Genomic DNA, 18,019 nt, shown 5'->3' with positions numbered 1-18,019 from the left:
AAGTGACCGATGCAAATTTCTAATACGGTTCTGGAAAGGCGACAAAGATTGTTTTTTTTTGTTTTGTCACACAAACGTGGTTGAATGTATTCTCATAATAATAATTACGATAAAAACAAATAAAGTTAAGTCCTAGAATAAACATTTGCAACTTTTAGGTTTCCAAAACTTGTGCCCCTGTGGTTTTTCAGCCGCTCCACTGGAATATCACAGGCCGCGCCGAATTCACGTGGCCTTTCACTCACGGATGCAAAATGACCCCGACTCAATACAAGCGCGAGAAAGTGGAATCGCACGAAAGAAGTTAGCAGTGACTCTCGCTCGATGCACTCCGCCGCTGCTCACGTACGTTGTTGACATTCTCTTCGCGCTGCACGTGGGGACCCACGGCGCCAATCGGGGGTGCACTCATCTCGCTCTCCGACGCCTCGGTGTGACCACGCGAGTCGCCTCTGTGCATCAACATCAGCCATGCGAAGACGACGACGACGACGATGGAGAAGAAGACGGAGCTGAGAAAACTAATCAAACGACGTCAACATTTACGTGACCCCCCACTCCTCCTCCTCCTCCTCTCCTCTTCCTCATCACCCCCCCCCCCCCTCCCAGACCCCCAGTTTTAACGTCGTTTCGCCAATGCGTCGTCACTTTATGAACACTGCCGCCCGACTTGCGTCCTGGTCTCAACCCACACCGGCTCGCGGCAGCGTCGTGGTCCGCCCTCGCTCGTTATCCGTCGCCACCCCTCAGCCTTCGCCTTCCACCGACGGCTACCCCTGCACGTCGCCTCGATATCCGTCGTCGCACCTTTCCCAGGAACGCATCGCCCGACGTAAACCGGGGTATTGTGCTGCACCAACAAAACGAGAGTGGCAGGATAGAGGAAATGCCCCTCGCCCCCCCCCCCCCACATCACCCCCCCCTCCCACCTCCCACCAAAGTAATAACCATCGCATTGGCGACAGCATTCAGGACAAAGCAGGTGCGGTCCCTTATTGTGGGAGTCACAGGGGGGTGCGATTGTGCGTCGCTGGACGCCCAACCTGGTTTGTCTGCCGGTGACCCACGGGGGAGCGGCATTCCCCAGCGCCCGTTGGGCGAGGCGCCCATAGCCCCGGGCAACATCGCCCCACGAAATCCCCCGTGGCACTCTTTCGTGCTCTCTCTCTCTCACTCTCTCGCTCGCTGTGTGTGTGTGTCGGTCGCGTTTCCAAACTCGAATTAAATCCGTTTAAAAAGCCCCCCCCCCTCTCTTTCTCTCGCCGGCTTCGTAACTCGTCTGCCCCGCTGTGCACTTTTTTTTCCACTGCGCTATCAACATTTTGTGAGCCGAGTTCGATTCCCTGCCATGGCGAATGTCCATTGGCGAGTGATATTTGAACTCGAATTGGGCCGCCCCGATGCTGCGTCGCGTTATTTAATCGTTTCGTCTGGTTTTGTTAAACACAAGTTGTACAAATAATAATAATTAGTCACGGTAATAATATATGCGGTGTTCTATACACCTAAACATCTCTTTGCACGCGATTGTTTGTCATTAAAGAGCTGTGGTCAGAGTGATGTTTATCAAGGCAATTTAAAGTCTGCGAGAGGTTGAATGCCTTCTATGTAGTCGTACCTGTTGAAGCAATGCCTCTCTATCTATTGTTAAATACTGAATTTTGCAGTGATATAGGCATTGCGACTTTACAGCTGAACATTTTGCACGCAAAAATACAGAGCATTTGTTTATATACGAATAATTATTTTTAATACAAAAAAATATCAACATTAAAAACCATAATGACCATCCTACTCGTGCTACCTTCACCCATCCCCCAGCTAAGACCACCCCCTTTCACTACCCCAACTCCTATCACTACCCCAACCCCTATCACTACACCCAACCCCGATCACTACCCCTATCACTACCCTGTCACTATCACTACCGCTACCCTTAAAACTACCCCTGTCACTATCACTACCCCTGTCACTATCACTACCCCCATCGCTATCACTACCCCCTATCACTATCACTACCCCTGCCACTATCACTACTCCTACCCCTCCCTTAACTGTAGCCATGACTGCACCACCACTCTCATTAACCTCACTCTTTATCTCAACCACTATCACCTCATATACAATTGTATTATTGCTGTAAAGCGCCTTGGAATACGATGCTATATATATAAATATATATAAGATGAGACAAAAATATCATCAGCCAATCCACAGCTGTATGGAGAGCGCAAATCTTCTATCACGGTCCAGCGACGTTAAACTGACCAAGATCCCCGTGTAGCCTGTAACACCCTGTAGGGGCAAGTGCTGTTAGCGAGCAGCACCTAACGAAGGCCGGCACGGCACACGAGGGGGTGGGTGGCCAACACCACGCCCGGCCTCCTTCGTCTCCCCGGGGGCGATGTTTACACTTCGCACCGGGTACTCATTTGAGGCTGAGTCGACCTAGGGGAGGCCCAGGACCGGTTCAGATAATCGTCACTGGCGTTGGCCGTGAGCGGGAATCGAACTCGGGTCGCCGGGTTCGTAGCGCAGCGCTCACCGCTACACTCCACCGAGGCACACCTGCACACGATACGATGTCATCGCTCTCCTCTGCGGGGGACATACATTCTAATTTTTTTTTAATACGTATAATGTGCACGTGTTACATTAATCGTCTAAGAGAGAAAAGTCAAAAGTTTTTCCAAATAAACATCCACGATGCAGTTGTTTGTTTTCCCCCTTCGTTAAATAGAATCGTGTTTGTTCTTCCAGCGTAAATAGAAGGCGACTTGACATCTCACTCCATGGGAAAGAGTTGCAAGAGTTCCCCGCGGAGCGCGCGACAACATCGATGTGTTGACTCTTTCGCAGCTTGCCGTGGTGGGCGCAATCTTGCCGCGAGCTGTCCCCGGCGGTGTACCTCCTGGGCATCCGTGGAAACAAAAAGAAAGGAGCTTCATTGCTCATCGGATCCCTCCGGTGTGAATAAAGGTTCTGATTCTGGTGTTTGGCCGAGCGGCGACCGGTCAGCGGAGGTTCGGTCGCCGAGCGGACAAACATTCGTCGTCGCTGTTGTGTTTTGTTTGTTTTTGTTATTATCACGAAACGGGGAAGACCGGCGAGAAGTTTTCAAATCCGAAATCTCATCCGCTTCTTCTAGTCCAGGGGGCAGCTTCTTCTAGCCGCACGCAGCTCTTTCTGGACCGCCTCATTGTCGTTATTTATTAAGGGGTACCGTCTCGTATTCACCGCAGTGCATTGCGGCTCTTGGATTTTTTTTTTTAAATGTCCTCTAATTGTTATATTGGTTGCCGACCCCTGTTCTAATCTCTTGGCCTTTCGGCCCGATGGGGCATAACCATTTTCATCGCCGATATTTCCTTGCAGCGCTCTTTTTACTTCTCTCTCTCTCTCTCTCGCGTCGCGTCCTTGCGTCTTTCAACTCAGACGGCTGCCAGTCCCGTCCGGTGTTCGATGTTTGACGTCCGGTCAGATCGTGGTCTTTGCTTTTTCTCTTTTCTGTTATTTTCCAGTGTCCACCTCCATCGCCCTCCTTCAAAAAAACGGTTCATTCTGGCCACGTGTCCGAAACAAAACAGCTTCCTGCACTTGGCATGACTTAGTAGGCCCTCGAACTTTGTCTGCGACAATTATAAAATTGTCCTGACGGGCACTGCAAGAGCAGACCATGTCCGTTCAGTGCACGCCGAGCTGCATTGGCTTCCGGTTTCCGAACGAATACAGGATAAGGTCGCACTCGCTACACACACAAAGTTCTTGCCACGAGTGAACCACCAATAACCTTGTGTGATCTCGTCAAGGGGCATGAACCATCCTCGCAGCAGCAGAGGCTTTTGGCTCAATCATTGAAGAACGACGGTGATCACAGCATCGTTGCGCTTTCAGATGCGCTTCTACGGCCGTCTGGAACCTTCTTCCTTGCGACGTCATGAATCCGCTTGGAGAAATGCACTTTTGAATGTCGATTGAAAACTAGTTTCTTTAGAACTGCTTTCTGTGTTTCAGTTTGTTTCTAATACCAGTTGCCTACGTTACAGTTGTGAAAGTTAAAATGTTTGGTTACAATTGAAATGCTTTTCTGCGGGAAAAAGAGGAGAATTGAGAGAGATCTCAAACGTAGTTCTGTGATCTCCACACGCACGTGCGGATCCCTGACATTTGTTGATGGATACTACTTATGATCACGTGATGCTCATAGCAACGTTGGTATGAAGTTGGGCAAAAGACCAGAACACAAAGATGATACTTTAAGATCTGTTAGACCGGAATTTAATTAAAACACAAGATTTATGTTGAAAATATGCACCTTTATTTTCCAGCGTGCACATGTGTCAGTGTATACGGAGGAAGAAAACAAAAAAAAGTCCCGTAAATATTGGGGCTGTAAAAAAAAATGGCATTAACAATCTAAACAAAAAAATTAGCACAACAATAACGAGAAACGTTTTAACGCACCGTCAAACTCATCGCCGATGTTACAACCACCGCGCGCGTCACGGGACAGAGAGGCAGCGGCGCCTCAAGAGAAGAAGAAGAAGAAGAAAAAAACACGCCACTCAAAAGTGGCTCATTTTGAAATCATTACTTTTAATCTGGACGACCATTTGGCCACGAATTGCTCGGCGCCCATTAATGAGCCGCATTCCCTACCATTTAATAAGCCACGGGGACTTGTAAGCTGATTGGGCGGGGATGTTACGAGCGTGACCCTGCACCTCGGCACACAAAGGCGAACAGCGCTCGGGGAATGGGGGAGCTGAGACGGGCACACAAAGGGGGAGCGTGTTGGGCACGGCTTGCGGTAATCTTCAGGCCCTTCTCGCCCCCCCCAACCCCCCAAATCCCGTTCCTTCCCCTCCCTTCCTCCCACCTCTCGCTCCCTCCCTCTATCGCTGCCCTGCCCGCACACTCCCTCCTCCTCCTCCTCCCTCCTCCACCACCACCACCGCCGATCGCTCTCACTCGCTCCTTTTCAGAGCCCCCCAAGGGCAATTGGGGGGAGGTCGCTTCTGAATGCTACGTTGCACATAAGCGCTCGCTGAAAGGCGGCGTGCATACCCGGCTGAATGAATCAACCGCACTTGTACAAACACATCGTGCGCGCGCGCGCGCGCACGTGCGTGTGTCCGTGCGGGGAGCGATAGAGTAGCGGTTAGCGCTGGGCTGCGCTACGAAGCCGGGCGAGCCGAGTTCGATTCCCGCTCACGGCCCAACACCGTTTACGATTATCTGAACCGGTCCTGGGCATCCTGCCTTGGTCGACTCAGTCTCAAATGAGTACGTGGTGCGGTGTGTAGAACCTCGCTCCTAGGGAGATATAGGGTGGACGGGTGTGTTGGTGGCCATCCACCCCCTCGTGTGCCGTTCCGGCCTTTATAGGGGCTCGCTAACAGCACTTGCCCCAACAGTCCTTTCAAGGCTATGCGGGGTATCTTTCTTTGTCTTTCGATCCTGGGCCTCCCAGGTTGACTCAGGCTTAAGTGAGTATCTGGTACAGTGTGTGAACATCAGCGCTGAGGATACAAAGGCGGTCAAGCGCGGTGCTGGCTAGTGGCTACGCACCCCCTCGTGTGCGGCGTCGGCCTTCATGTGTGCTCTCTAACAGCACTTGCCCCAACATCCTGTTAAAGGATATACAGGGGGGGGGGCTTTGATCTTTGTCTTGTATTCCAGGAGGGGAGTGTGGGCAGCTTTGGCATCGTGGTTAGCTCACTGCGCTATCAACATTTGTGAGTCGAGTTCGATTCCCTGCCACGGCTAATGTCCACTGGCGAGTGATATTTGAACTCGAACCGGGCCTCCCCGATGTCGACTCAGCCTTAAGTGAGTTACTGCTGCTGCTGTTGCTGCGGTGTGTGAATCACATCCGGGGTTGGTGCTGGCCACAAAATCACTCGCCTTCTGTGCGCCGCGCCACCTTAATAGGCGCTTGCTAACAGCACTCGTCTCAACCATGTGATACCCCATTGTCTTTGGGGCCGTCCATAAATGACGTCAAGCGATTTTTTGACGATTTTTGACCCCACACTTATCGTCACACGGTGTCACAAAAAGTCAGACCCCCCCCCCCTCAAATATGACGTCACAAAGCTCTGCCCCCCCTCCCCCCCAAAAAAAAAAACATGCTTCAAATCGCTTTAGACTGTCATTGTAGTGCGTTTTTAATGTGGCGCTGCACTCTGATGTTGTAGGAGAAAACATTTATTAAAAAGTATTTAATTAAGTAGAACGTGTTGTCTATATTTATTTAAAGCTGCGCATGTTGATGTGACGTCACATTTCTCAAACCCCCCCCCACTCCTCGTCACACATCGTCACAAATGTCTGACCCCCCTCCCCCCCCCCAGGTGCGTGACGTCATTTATAGACGGCCCCTTTGGGAGGAGCAGTGGCAATGGTGGTTTTTATTTTTTACCTACGTGACTTTACCGAATAGAACCAACGAGTACGGACCCTTGCAGTCACGAAAGCTTCAAATCTAGAATGGTGGTTTACTTTCACAATACCTCGCTGATCTCGTCAAGGAGCGTAAACCATCACGCGAACTCGGAGTAACCCTCCCAGCAGCAGCGGATTTTTGGCTACTGGCCATCGAACAAAGACGGCAGGTCACTGCATCGCGGCGCTTTCAGACGAGCTTCTGCGGCCGTCTGGAACGCTCTTCCTTTCCATATTAGGAAATCACTGGAGCTATGCACTTTAAAGCCATCTAGATTGAAAACTCGTTACTTTAGAACAGCTTTCTGTGTTTCGTTCGTTGTCCTTCCCCCACACCTCCGATTGAACGCGGTTGGCTACGTACGGTGCGAAAGAAGTTCAACATACAGTACACACACGGCTACACTCCGGGAAGCCTGGCGTTGATTCTTGGCTATGATGTACAACTCAAGCGGGAATTGATATCAATAGTAATATCGATAATTTATGCCTTTTTATTTTTTTATTGTTGTTTGTTCAAGAGCCGAGGACATAACGATATTGATCCAGGATAGCCGCACCGAGTCTCTCTGCTCGTTTTCAAGAGGACCCTGCGTTGAGATGTTGTATCAAACTCCATTAAAAAGCGTTCGGCTTGTAGGATGAAACTCAGCTACCTCGGAAAAAAAAACCCCGCACATACAAGGGGAGAATACTCCGAACATTCAAAGATATCAACTCCATTGCTTCGGCCTTCCTAGCAACGCCACACCCCCAAGCCTACTACGCCCGGGATGTCGATCTCGTCTTCCCATTCAGTTATTGAACCAGGGCTCAATGGCACTTAGCTCCTGAGATCTGACAATATTGGGCACATTCAGGGTGATTGGGTTACAGGTATCTGAAAATTGCTCGGATGTCCGCCTGGGTGGCCAAGTTTACGTTGAAAATCTGGTGCAGCGTGGCACAAATCAGCACCGCGGAGACAAAGGTGGTAAGGGGGTGGCGTGATATTGGCCACGCCACCGCACAATGAGCAGTTGACAGCCCCGCAATATGCGCTGGCGAGCAGCACTTTACAAACCCTCGGCTGTACACCCACAGCGCTCGGCCACTTTAGCCGCGATTAACGTTGATTGGAACCAAACCGCAGAGCGCAAGTGGAGTTTGGTCAGAAGCGCCCCGAATCACCAAAGTGTTGCGCGGCGCGTACGCGGTGCGTGAGCGTGCGTGAGCGTGCGTGAGCGTGCGTTTGTGAGCCTTTACGCCTCGGGGCCTGCGCTAGAGTGAGGGCTGGAAGCAATTACGATCGTTTCTCGTTAAGTTCAAAACTGGCCGAGTGCACGTAACGCTCCTCGCTATTTAAACCGACTTCGTCGCATGCTCGAGGTCACACCCAAAGGTGTCCTAATTGGACAGAAACAAATGCGTGCGTGTTTGACCCGCTTGTTGTGCTCTGTCTCGCCCAGCCGGTTTGCTCCGATGGCCGGTGACCTCTGCGGACAACCGCGACGATCGTCTTGTCAATAGGGCCCCGCGTGTGCCCGTGCACGGGACCGTAGACGATTGTTAGAGGTTTGCAGGGGGGGGGTGGGGGTGATTGAGTTGGACCTGGCTTAAGAAGGGCATATCTGTTGAGTACAGAGGTCAGAGGTTTAGAGACAGATGGTTCTCGTTATGACCACTGTTGCTTTGTGTTAATAGACGTTCGGTGTTTTGACTGCAGACGTCTAAAGGCCGTTCGTTATTCGAGCGAACTGAAGTTCTCACAAGTTGGGAGTCTGTGGACAAGGGGTTGTTATTCTTTTGTTTTGCAGCGGTGATGGGTGCAACGGGTCCGCACTTGTTTCATGTGGTGTGATTTATGACATTTATGACTTTGAGCATAACGTGTCCTTGAGATAGTACAACTTTATGAATTCCATATGGAGTCCTTTATCTTTGCATTATGATCCTGCGTTGGCATTTTTAAAAAAAGTCACCCACTCAGTGAAATGAGGTTCAAGTCAGAATTATGCACCGTCATCATAATAAAGGTAAAGGTGCAGGCCACTGTATGGCGGAAAAGCCTCCACTAGAGAGTGAGCTCGAGGCAGAGTCCCTCCAGAGGGTACTTGGCCAACTCTTCCACGATGGCCAGACGTCTTGGAACAGGTGAGTGTTACTCACAGTTTACCCCGCAGCACGCGGCCTGCCGATTAGACTAACTGTGATGTCACCCATTTGCACTGTTGTGTGGACAGAGATTCAAGAAATGTGCAGTATTGTTTTCAACTGCCAATGCTGGGAGGTGTTATTTAATCTGTGACGTGAAAGCCCAGCTTGCTAACCGTTTCACCGTGTCAACATGTCCATAAAATGTTCATTATCACCATCATAATAATTAAAATCTTTGCCCATGGCAAGGAAGGACAAGACGCCACTTGCATTTCACGGACAAGAAATGTGGTCCGATGTTAATTAACAAACCCTTTATACTCTACCACTGGGTTACCGGGCTTTAGGGGGATGGGGAAATAATAATAATAATTGAAGGGCGTTGGTTCTGAGCGTTTGTTGTTGAAGCTGTTGCTGTGGCGTTAGGTGCGGCAATAATCTGGGCCCCCTGCAGACCTTTCCACCGTCACCCCTCAATTCCGGTTTCCTAACGAATACATTATTATAAGGTCGCACTCATTACACACAAAGTGCTTGCCACAAATGGACCACAATACCTCGCTGATCTCGGCAAGGGGCATAAACCATCATCACGCGACACTCCGGTCATCCTTGCAGCAGCGGCTTTTGACAGGCCATCAAACAAAGACGGTCGCTCCGCATTGCGCGCTTTCAGATGTATTTCTGCGGCCGTCTGGAACGCTCTTCCTTCAAAATAGGAAGCCATTGGAGCAATACTTTTTTCAGCTTTTTTTCTCTTTTTCACAGATGTCTTGCTGGACACAGTATAAATACATATATTATGGATCCATATTTTTATCCTGATTTAATCTATATTTGAATCTCATTTCTATAGAACTATTTTTTGTGTTTAGATTGTTGTCCTCCCCGATTAGCACGATTAGCGACTACGAACGGTGCGAAAGAAGTTCAACGTACACACGCGCACAGTTTCCCCCCGTGTCTACGCGCTGCCCCCTTAGCATCGTTAACTCCCCATACGCACCCCCTGCCGGCTCTCTAAAGTAAACTCCAGCGCAAGTTGGAGAGAGCGAGCAAGAGCCAGAGAGAGAAGGGGGTGGAGAGTGAAAGAAAAGAGTAAACAGATTAGGCTCCTTTGCCAAGCCAAACAGCCTTGTCATCTCCTATTTCAAACAGGATATTTTGTTTGGCCTTTTGTTGTTGTTGTAGTAGAGCCACAAAGTACGAATAAAAGAGGGGGGGGGGGGGAAATCCACAAATATGAAACCTCGACTTGAACATTTTCGGGCGGAGTGTTGTGGTGAGGTGAGAGTTGCTACAGACGAGAATTTGTTTTTGTGGAGTGCGAAAGGAATACCACGTGCTCGATTTTGGGCTGAATTAATCTAGGAAGCGGCCCTCACCACGCTAAGAGGCTGCACTCTCCGTCTCGCCGATTGGTCGCGCGAGTCAGTGAGACGGCGTCTTTTCCGCGTATGCCTTTCTTCACGTGTGTACGTATGTTGCGTTTCTATCGCAGCGTACGTAGCCAACCGTGCTAATCAGAGGTGCTGAGTAAGGACCACAAACTAAATGCACAGCTCAGTTCTGAAGAAATGAGTTTTCAATCGAGATGATTTAAATGTCCATAGCTCCAGCGGCATCCTAATATCAGAAGGAAAGAGCGTTGCAGATGGTCGCAAAAGCACATCTGAAAGCGACGCGATGCGGTGACCGTCTTTGTTCGATGGTTTATGCTCCTTAACGAGATCAGCAACGTATTGTGGTTCATTTGTAGCAAGTTCTTTGTGTGTGTAACGAGTGCGGCCTTAAAATAATGTATTCGGTTTAACACGTAGGCTTTCGCGACCAATATCATCCATTATGCAGGGTTTTTTTTGGGGGGGGGGTCGGGGCGGGGTTAGATCGCGTAAACATAAACGGCGTCTTCGCACGTGAAGAGCTCACAAGTGATGCCATCACATATACCTCGCTATTTAAGGAACGAAACGGGAGGATTTCTCCAAAAATCTGGCTGTCCGCCTGATGAAGCTAGTTGTAATTACTGGCGAAACGTCGTACTCAGATTGTAAATGTTGTGAATTTGCTCTCCAACACACCGGTGTGCTGTACTAGTAACTAATTGGCATGTTCTGATTACGTGACAAATCTTACTAGTTAGTTGTGTCGGGTGGTGGCGGGTTTTAACGACACATTTATGTCCACGCGATCTAACCCAAAACAACCTCTATTATGGATAATATTGTATTCGTTCTGCAACCGAATGCCAAAGCAGCTCAGCGAGGATTTCATGCATGGGGGGGGGGGGCAGTGTTAATTAAATAAAGCAAAAGAAAGCCCTCTATTGATGTGCTATGAAGACAGGCAGTTGCCAGAACTTTCTCCCATTATACACTTTTCTATTTAAGGCCACAGTGTTATTGGCGTATGTGTTGAGTTTTCGTTCGGTTAACTTGTGCTTGTTGCACCGCTGCCATCGCTGCAACAGCAGCAGCAGCAACAGTAACAGTAACAGCAGCGTCGCCAAATATTTTGTCAAAGCAAAAAAAACAAATGCGTGTGTTCCCCGGCCATACTTCACCGCACTGGTCACAGCAAAAATGGACGCGATGCTGCTGCTGCTGCTGCTGCCCGCGCACGAGGTCACGGCGACGTCTGCAAGGCACGTGTCCTCACTTTCGGTGGCGGCGCTGCCTTATTGGGAATGAGGAACACGTGGGACGCCTTATTGCCGCCAGACCGGTGAGGTCTCACCGAGCAAACACGCACGCACGCACGGACGCACGCAACTCCACGCGCCTGCACGGGGAATTCTGCGGCATCTGTTCTCCGTCTTCTGACTTGGCCACGAATTATTTTTTTAACCCACGGCTAACTTGTGCGTTAAGTTCTTGCATTTGATGAAGGTTTACTACACGCTCGTTTGGACTCTTGTTTGTTTGTTTGGTTGACACATACAGTATGAACCGCGGCGACGTGGATTTCATTCCCGGCCGTGTCTTTTTTTACGTCGTTGGAGCGTGATATCTAGACCGCCCCCCCCCTCTTTTAAAAGCCCTTTACTGATGATCGGCTTGGTGAAGTATGGTCAAACAGCCCCGATAAGAGTGACACGGCGTGGGGAGCCCTTCATCCCACAGTGAATTTCAAGTGGTTGTAATACGATTCTATTTGCGCTAACAGAGTCGTATAATTGATAAAGAAATGCATTTTTTGGAGGTCACCCAGAAATAGCTGGGCATTGGCCAGTGTCAGAGAACGGCCCGTGGCCTATGAAATCGCGTTAACTCCGCATGACGTCAATTCAAATATGCCTCATTATCCACACACGGGACACAACATGCCACTGATAACGTTAATCAATCTTGATTTGAAGCTTTCGTGACTGCAGGAATCCATACTCTTTGGTTCTTTCAAATATTTTGTCAAAGCAAAGAAAAATGCGTGTGTTCCCTGGTCATACTTCACCGCACTGGTCACAGCAAAAGGGACGCGATGCTGCTGCTGCTGCCCCCCCACGAGGTCACGGCGGCATCTGCAAGGCACGTGTCCTCTTTGGGTCTTTCGGTAAAGTCACGTAGTTAGAAATAAAATAAAACAAATCACGACGTTTTGATCGCAACACAAGCGGTCGTCATCAATTTGCGGTTGGCCAAACGTCCCAATATAGCGCCACATAATTGGGCCAAGTGAACCTTATGGCGGTACCCCGGGGTACCATAGTACCCCGGCTCTCGCATAAAGTCCGTGACGCAGTCATTTTTAGTCTGTTGATGGTCGGCGATACGGCAATCGACTCATCTCGACGAGCTGTACACTGCGATGTACCACCACGGTGTGTACCGCGAGCGTTCGGGGTTTCGGCGCGATCGTCCTCGCTGCGTTTCGACATCGCGGAGTGTGGCACTGATTTCAGATTGATTGGTACCCCAGTCACGGAGTTAAGTAACACCCCTGAGAAAAAAATAGTGTCCTAGAAATAACATATTTATTGCCTCTGCCATTTTTGTATTATTTGGTACCCCATGAGGATCAAATGTTGGCGTCGGTTCTGGCCGTTTTTATCGCCTCGTCTGTGGTTCCCACCCCCACCCCCCACGGCTCCGTGTGCGAATCTGTGAGTGTTGCATGTGCCGGAGTGGTTTCGAGATGCAGTTCGCATGCATAACGCTGGAAATATTTAAAAAAAATTGACAATAAAAATACCGCTGATAGTTGTATTATTATTATCAATTGTAAATCTGATTAAACGCATTAATTCTCAGTGCTGAAATAGACGAATTTAAGTGCAGAACAACATTGACTACGGTGGAGTTTTTTTTTTTTTTTGGCGCGGTCATTGGTGACTGGGCCGAGACCATTGGCTCACTGCACCTCGAGAACCGATAAAACTCACGGGCAGCTGAAACCCAGATTTGAATTATCGTGGCTCTCCAGTGGCGGGGCTCGGTTATGAATTACAAATGTATCGCTATAATGGCCAGACGTCTTACTGCCGCTTAATGTATGAAAAAACAAAACCCCACGTGACTCGGCCACGACTCGGAAAATTGCGGGCCATAATTCACGCAGCACACACACACACACAGAGAGACAGCGTTGGGTCGCGTTGCAGCCTCTTCTCTGTCACCTCGTTGAATCACGGGCAGGCGCCTGGGATTCGAACCCAGGGTATCGGCAGTTACTGGCTCGTTAACACGGGGTTTCCAGTGTCAATTAGCCACCTCAATAATTCTGTGTTGTGTGGATTATTTTGGGCAAGTGTTGATTAACCCCTGGGTATAACGATGGTTGATTTTTTTAAATGTTCTGGGTGATCCAGTTGTCTTGCGACTCCCATTTAATAGGTTTTTGTTTGTTAAGTAAAGTTTATTTAAAACAGTAATGAATATGCACAGGAAAAAAAAAGTGCGAGTTGTGAGCCCGGCAAACCGGAGTTTGATTCCGGGGCCACGGCTGACATTAGTGGCGAGTAATGACTGAGCTGTTTCAGGCCACCTGCTTCCACAACCCACACTGACCAGCGATGAAATTTCGTGAATCGACCCCGACCACTGACAGGGAATAAGGTTGCCCTCATCAAGCAGTAAATTGACAACAGGCTGTAATTTTTTTTGTAAAATGCTACAGTGCATTATAGTCCGGTAAATTATATTCACACCACGCTTACCGTGTTCCTGTGCACCAAAAACAATGTACACGTGAAAACATTCATACGATGCAGTTACGGTCAACACATATTGAATTGAATTTCATGGCCCAAATCAGCCACATGCGTGACAGGTTGCCCATTAGTTTGATTGGTGGTCATCCAAAGTGGCTCATGAGAGAGTGATATGCAACCCAGGAGGACATGTCTAGGCACATGTTTTCCGCTTGCTCTTGTCCTCACGACAATTCCATAGCAGTGGTGACCTGAGGACTGCGGCAGTTGACGGAACGACGCTCGTTTCTTAATTCGCCTGCCTCTGGTCCACCCAGCAGGATAGACGTGTTCACCACAGTTTCGTCCATCGGCAGGTCGCGTGTGGTCAGGTAATGGTTCGGGTATCACAACTATCAGATCAGAGAATCAGGATGTGTATTTATATTGGCGGAATCCGATGAGCTGTTAAGCTCTTTCTCACAGATGTCCAGTAGACTTGCGGCCAGCGTAGAAGAGTAGGCCAAACGCAACAGAGGGGAGCCCTCCATCGAGCTTCCCCATCTGTCAGCAGTGGTATCGAGACGAGCGATTGCAGGGGCTGCTCCTTCACCTAGCACCGGCGACTTGGCAATCGTTGGGCACAATTTGGACGCACGCAAGCCACACTCGAGTACTAACGCCCGCACGTGCGTGGCTGTGCGCGCGCGCGCGTGGGGTGGTACCGCCGCGGATGCCGAGAGGGTGGCGCAGGAGCGCGCTTGGCGCTCTTCCACATCGCAAGCCTGGGGGGGGGGGGGAGGGGGGAGAGACCGCCGGACTGCTGGGAGGCCGGTGGGTCGATGCGGGGTGGGGGAGCTCGGAGCAATGTGTGGTGGGGTTGACGCGGTGGGGGGGGGGGGGGGGTGCGTGGGGGTGGATGTGGGGGCTCATGCCGATCGGAGCTTTTAGGGGGCGGGAGACGAGGACTTCTCTGGCCGAGGCTCGGATGCCGTAGGGAAGCGAGCGGTGGGAAGAGTCTGGCGGCTTGCGGGAGAGGGAGGGAGGATTAGTGGGGGAGGACGGGGAGGGCTGCGGGGTGCGCGCGCCTGGCCGTGTGGTCTTCGGGGTTGGGTTTCGAGTGGCTGCGAGCTCCCTTGGAATTCCGTGCGCACCGCCATGCGAACGGCCACGGGTTCCGTTCTCACGCCTCCCCTACGACCACCACCGCCGCCGCCGCGACTCCACCCAACCCCATCGCCGCCGCTGTGTTACTCCGAGACGGCATGCTGCACCCCCCCCCACACACACGCACACCACTTCCACCACTACCCCACCCGCCCCGTGCTCCTGGGGAGGCGTGGTACGGACCGCGGCGTGGCACCAAACTGACACCCATCCATCCTTCATGCTCACTTCCCCCGCCGTGGCAGGCACGCTATCACACTCTCACACTCACCCACACACACACTCACACACACTCACTCACTCTCTCTCGCGCGCGCGTGTGTGTGCTGCTCTCCATTTCACTTTCTTCTTTTGAACGAGCGCCAGATTTGTTTTTTTTGTTGTTGTTGTTCGGTGTCTGAAATTGGTTTTGCGATATCGTCGAAGGGACGGATACAAATTCGCGAGTACTATCGAACTGAAAAAAAAAATTGCTTAGCATACTTGCAAACATAACGCGAATGTTTACTGAACGTCTCCGTGTCGTTGTGTTTTTATATAAATCTATCCGGCTGGGGCGGTGGGGGAGCCGTTAACGAGCTGAGAGCTTTGGACCTGGCAATCCCGAGTTCGACTTGCGGCTAAGCCTTAACTAACCTCAGTGGCGAGTGACGTGTGGACCGGTTACCAATTAACCAGTGTGGTGAAGTATGGTTTAAAAAAACAAAACACGCAACCCTTTTGACCGATTCGCGTGTGGAGGAAGCTCATCCAGCAGCGTGTTGACAACGGGTTGACAATCAAGGGCCGGTTTAAGATGAATATCAAAACGTCGAACGTATACGTTTTGAGTTGAAACGGGCTGATGGTAAGGCCCCATCTCTTAGTGGCACGCTCCAGTCTCAGCAGCAGCAGAGTCTACAACTCCTCCTCTGAATGAGCAGCTTTTACCAAATCATCGGCATACATAACGTGGTTCATCCAATCGCAGCGAGCCATCAGTGGGACTCGATGGATGATAACTGCACTGGATTTTAGCACCTTCCGTTTCACCAAACGTCATCGAAGGGCGCGGTGAAGTAAGGTCAAAATATATCCGAGAGCGAGATGGCATCGGGTTGACCTTTATTCGTCAGTGGTTGAGCGAAGGGCAGTAAGTAAATTACGATGATGAGCAATTATTGTTATTGGGGCTTGCGATGCGTTCTGTAGACAACTGAAAGTCAACACTTGCGAGAATAAGCATCGTGGCAAGATATTTGCAGAGATTTGTTGTTGTTGTTTGCTGCCAAATAATAATGATGACGTGAAAGAGGAAAATGTACAAATTGTATAATTACGGAGTGTTTTATTTATTTATTTTCGTTGTGTGCGCTAATTTGGCAGCTTCCAAGCGGAGCGCGCGCTGTTCAGACACGCGCTGTGAACGTCACGCGAATATACAAAGGCAAAGATCCCCCTATAGCCTCAGCAAACTGTTGGGGCAAGTGCTGTTCGCGAGTTAGTAGCTATGAACGCGCACACACATAAAGACGCGTATACTGATAACCCCCCCCCCCCCCACCAATAGCCTTAACAGACAAACAATTGGACATGCTACAATACAGAGACAAAGTCTAAAACACATAGACAACACCACTGGCTGACACACGAAAGACACACGCAGGCACACACACAGGCAGAACCACATGTATGCATCCATGATGATACGAACACACAGACACGTACACATGCATAGAGACATAAATGTTGGCGCGCACGCAAAAACAAAGACAAAGACCCCCTCCGTATAGCCTTAACGGACTGTTGGGGCAAGGGCTGACGCGCGCACACACACACAGGCACATATGGGCTGACTCGAGTTGAGATAAACACAGACACACACACTGACAAAAAATCTCCCGTATAGCGTGTAGCAGACTGTTGGGACAAGTGCTGTTAGCGAGCGCCTGTGAAAGACGGCCCGGACATACGAGGGGGTGGGTGGCCAGCACCACGCCCGACCGCCTTTGTCTCCCCAGTGGCGATGTTCACACACCGCACCGGGTACTGATTTGAGGCTGAGTCGACCTAGGGGAGCCCCCAGGACCGGTTCAAAAAATCGTCACCGGTGTTGGCCGCGAGCGGGAATCGAACTCGGGTTGGCGGGTTCGTAGCGTAGCGCGCTAACCGCTCCACCACCGCTCCCCAGAGACACACACACACGCGTGGTCAGACTCGAGTTGAGATACACACACACACAAGACGCACAAACCGACACCCGCACACACGGAGCTCTACATACACACACACACACGCGCGCGGGCGCGCGCACCAGACACACAAACACACCACTAGCCCTGCCCCATGCAGTATCCCCGATTGGGAAAGCGACTGTGTGGGAGAGCCCCCGTGAGCGAGTGAGCGAGCGGGGCCGTCTCGGGTGTCGCCCACGCACGTGCAGCCCCCAGCACGCGCCGGCACACGCCCGCTCGCTCGGCCACGTGTGGGCATCTCGCGGAGGGGCAGGAGCAGCCCCACCCCTCCCCACCCCCGCTGTGCGCGCGAGAGAGAGAGAGGGAGGCAATTGCCGTGCTGTAGCCGTGACGTGTTGTGTGCGTACGGCCGAGCTGTCTGTCTGGTGAGCTGTCTGTCTTGTGGACTGTCTGTCTGTCTGGTGAGCTGTTTGTCTGGTGAGCTGTCTGTCTAGTGGACTCTCTGTCTGGTGAGCTGTCTGTCTTGTGGACTCTCTGTCTGGTGAGCTGTTTGTCTGCCTGGTGAGCTGTCTGTCTGTCTAGCGGGTTGTCTTGTCTGGTGAGCTGTCTATCTGACTGGTGAGCTGCCTGTCTCGCAGATTGTCTGGTGAGCTGTGTCTATCTTGTGGACTGTCTGTCTGGTGAGCTGTCTGTCTTGTCTACTGTCTGTCTGGTCAGCTGTCAGTCTAGTGGACTGTCTGTCTGGTGAGCTGTCTGTCTTGTGGACTGTCTGTCTGGTGAGCTGTCTGTCTTGTGGACTGTCTGTGTGACTGGTGAGCTGTCTGTCTTGTGGACTGTCTGTCTGGTGAGCTGTCTGTCTTGTGGACTCTCTGTCTGGTGAGCTGTTTGTCTGCCTGGTGAGCTGTCTGTCTGTCTAGCGGGTTGTCTTGTCTGGTGAGCTGTCTATCTGACTGGTGAGCTGCCTGTCTCG

This window comes from Petromyzon marinus, chromosome 28 (genome assembly GCF_048934315.1).
Source record: "Petromyzon marinus isolate PM22_M1 ecotype Great Lakes invasive population chromosome 28, UKy_Petmar_22M1.pri1.0, whole genome shotgun sequence".
In the NCBI taxonomy this organism is placed as follows: domain Eukaryota; kingdom Metazoa; phylum Chordata; class Hyperoartia; order Petromyzontiformes; family Petromyzontidae; genus Petromyzon; species Petromyzon marinus.
This window is presented reverse-complemented; position numbering follows the sequence as displayed.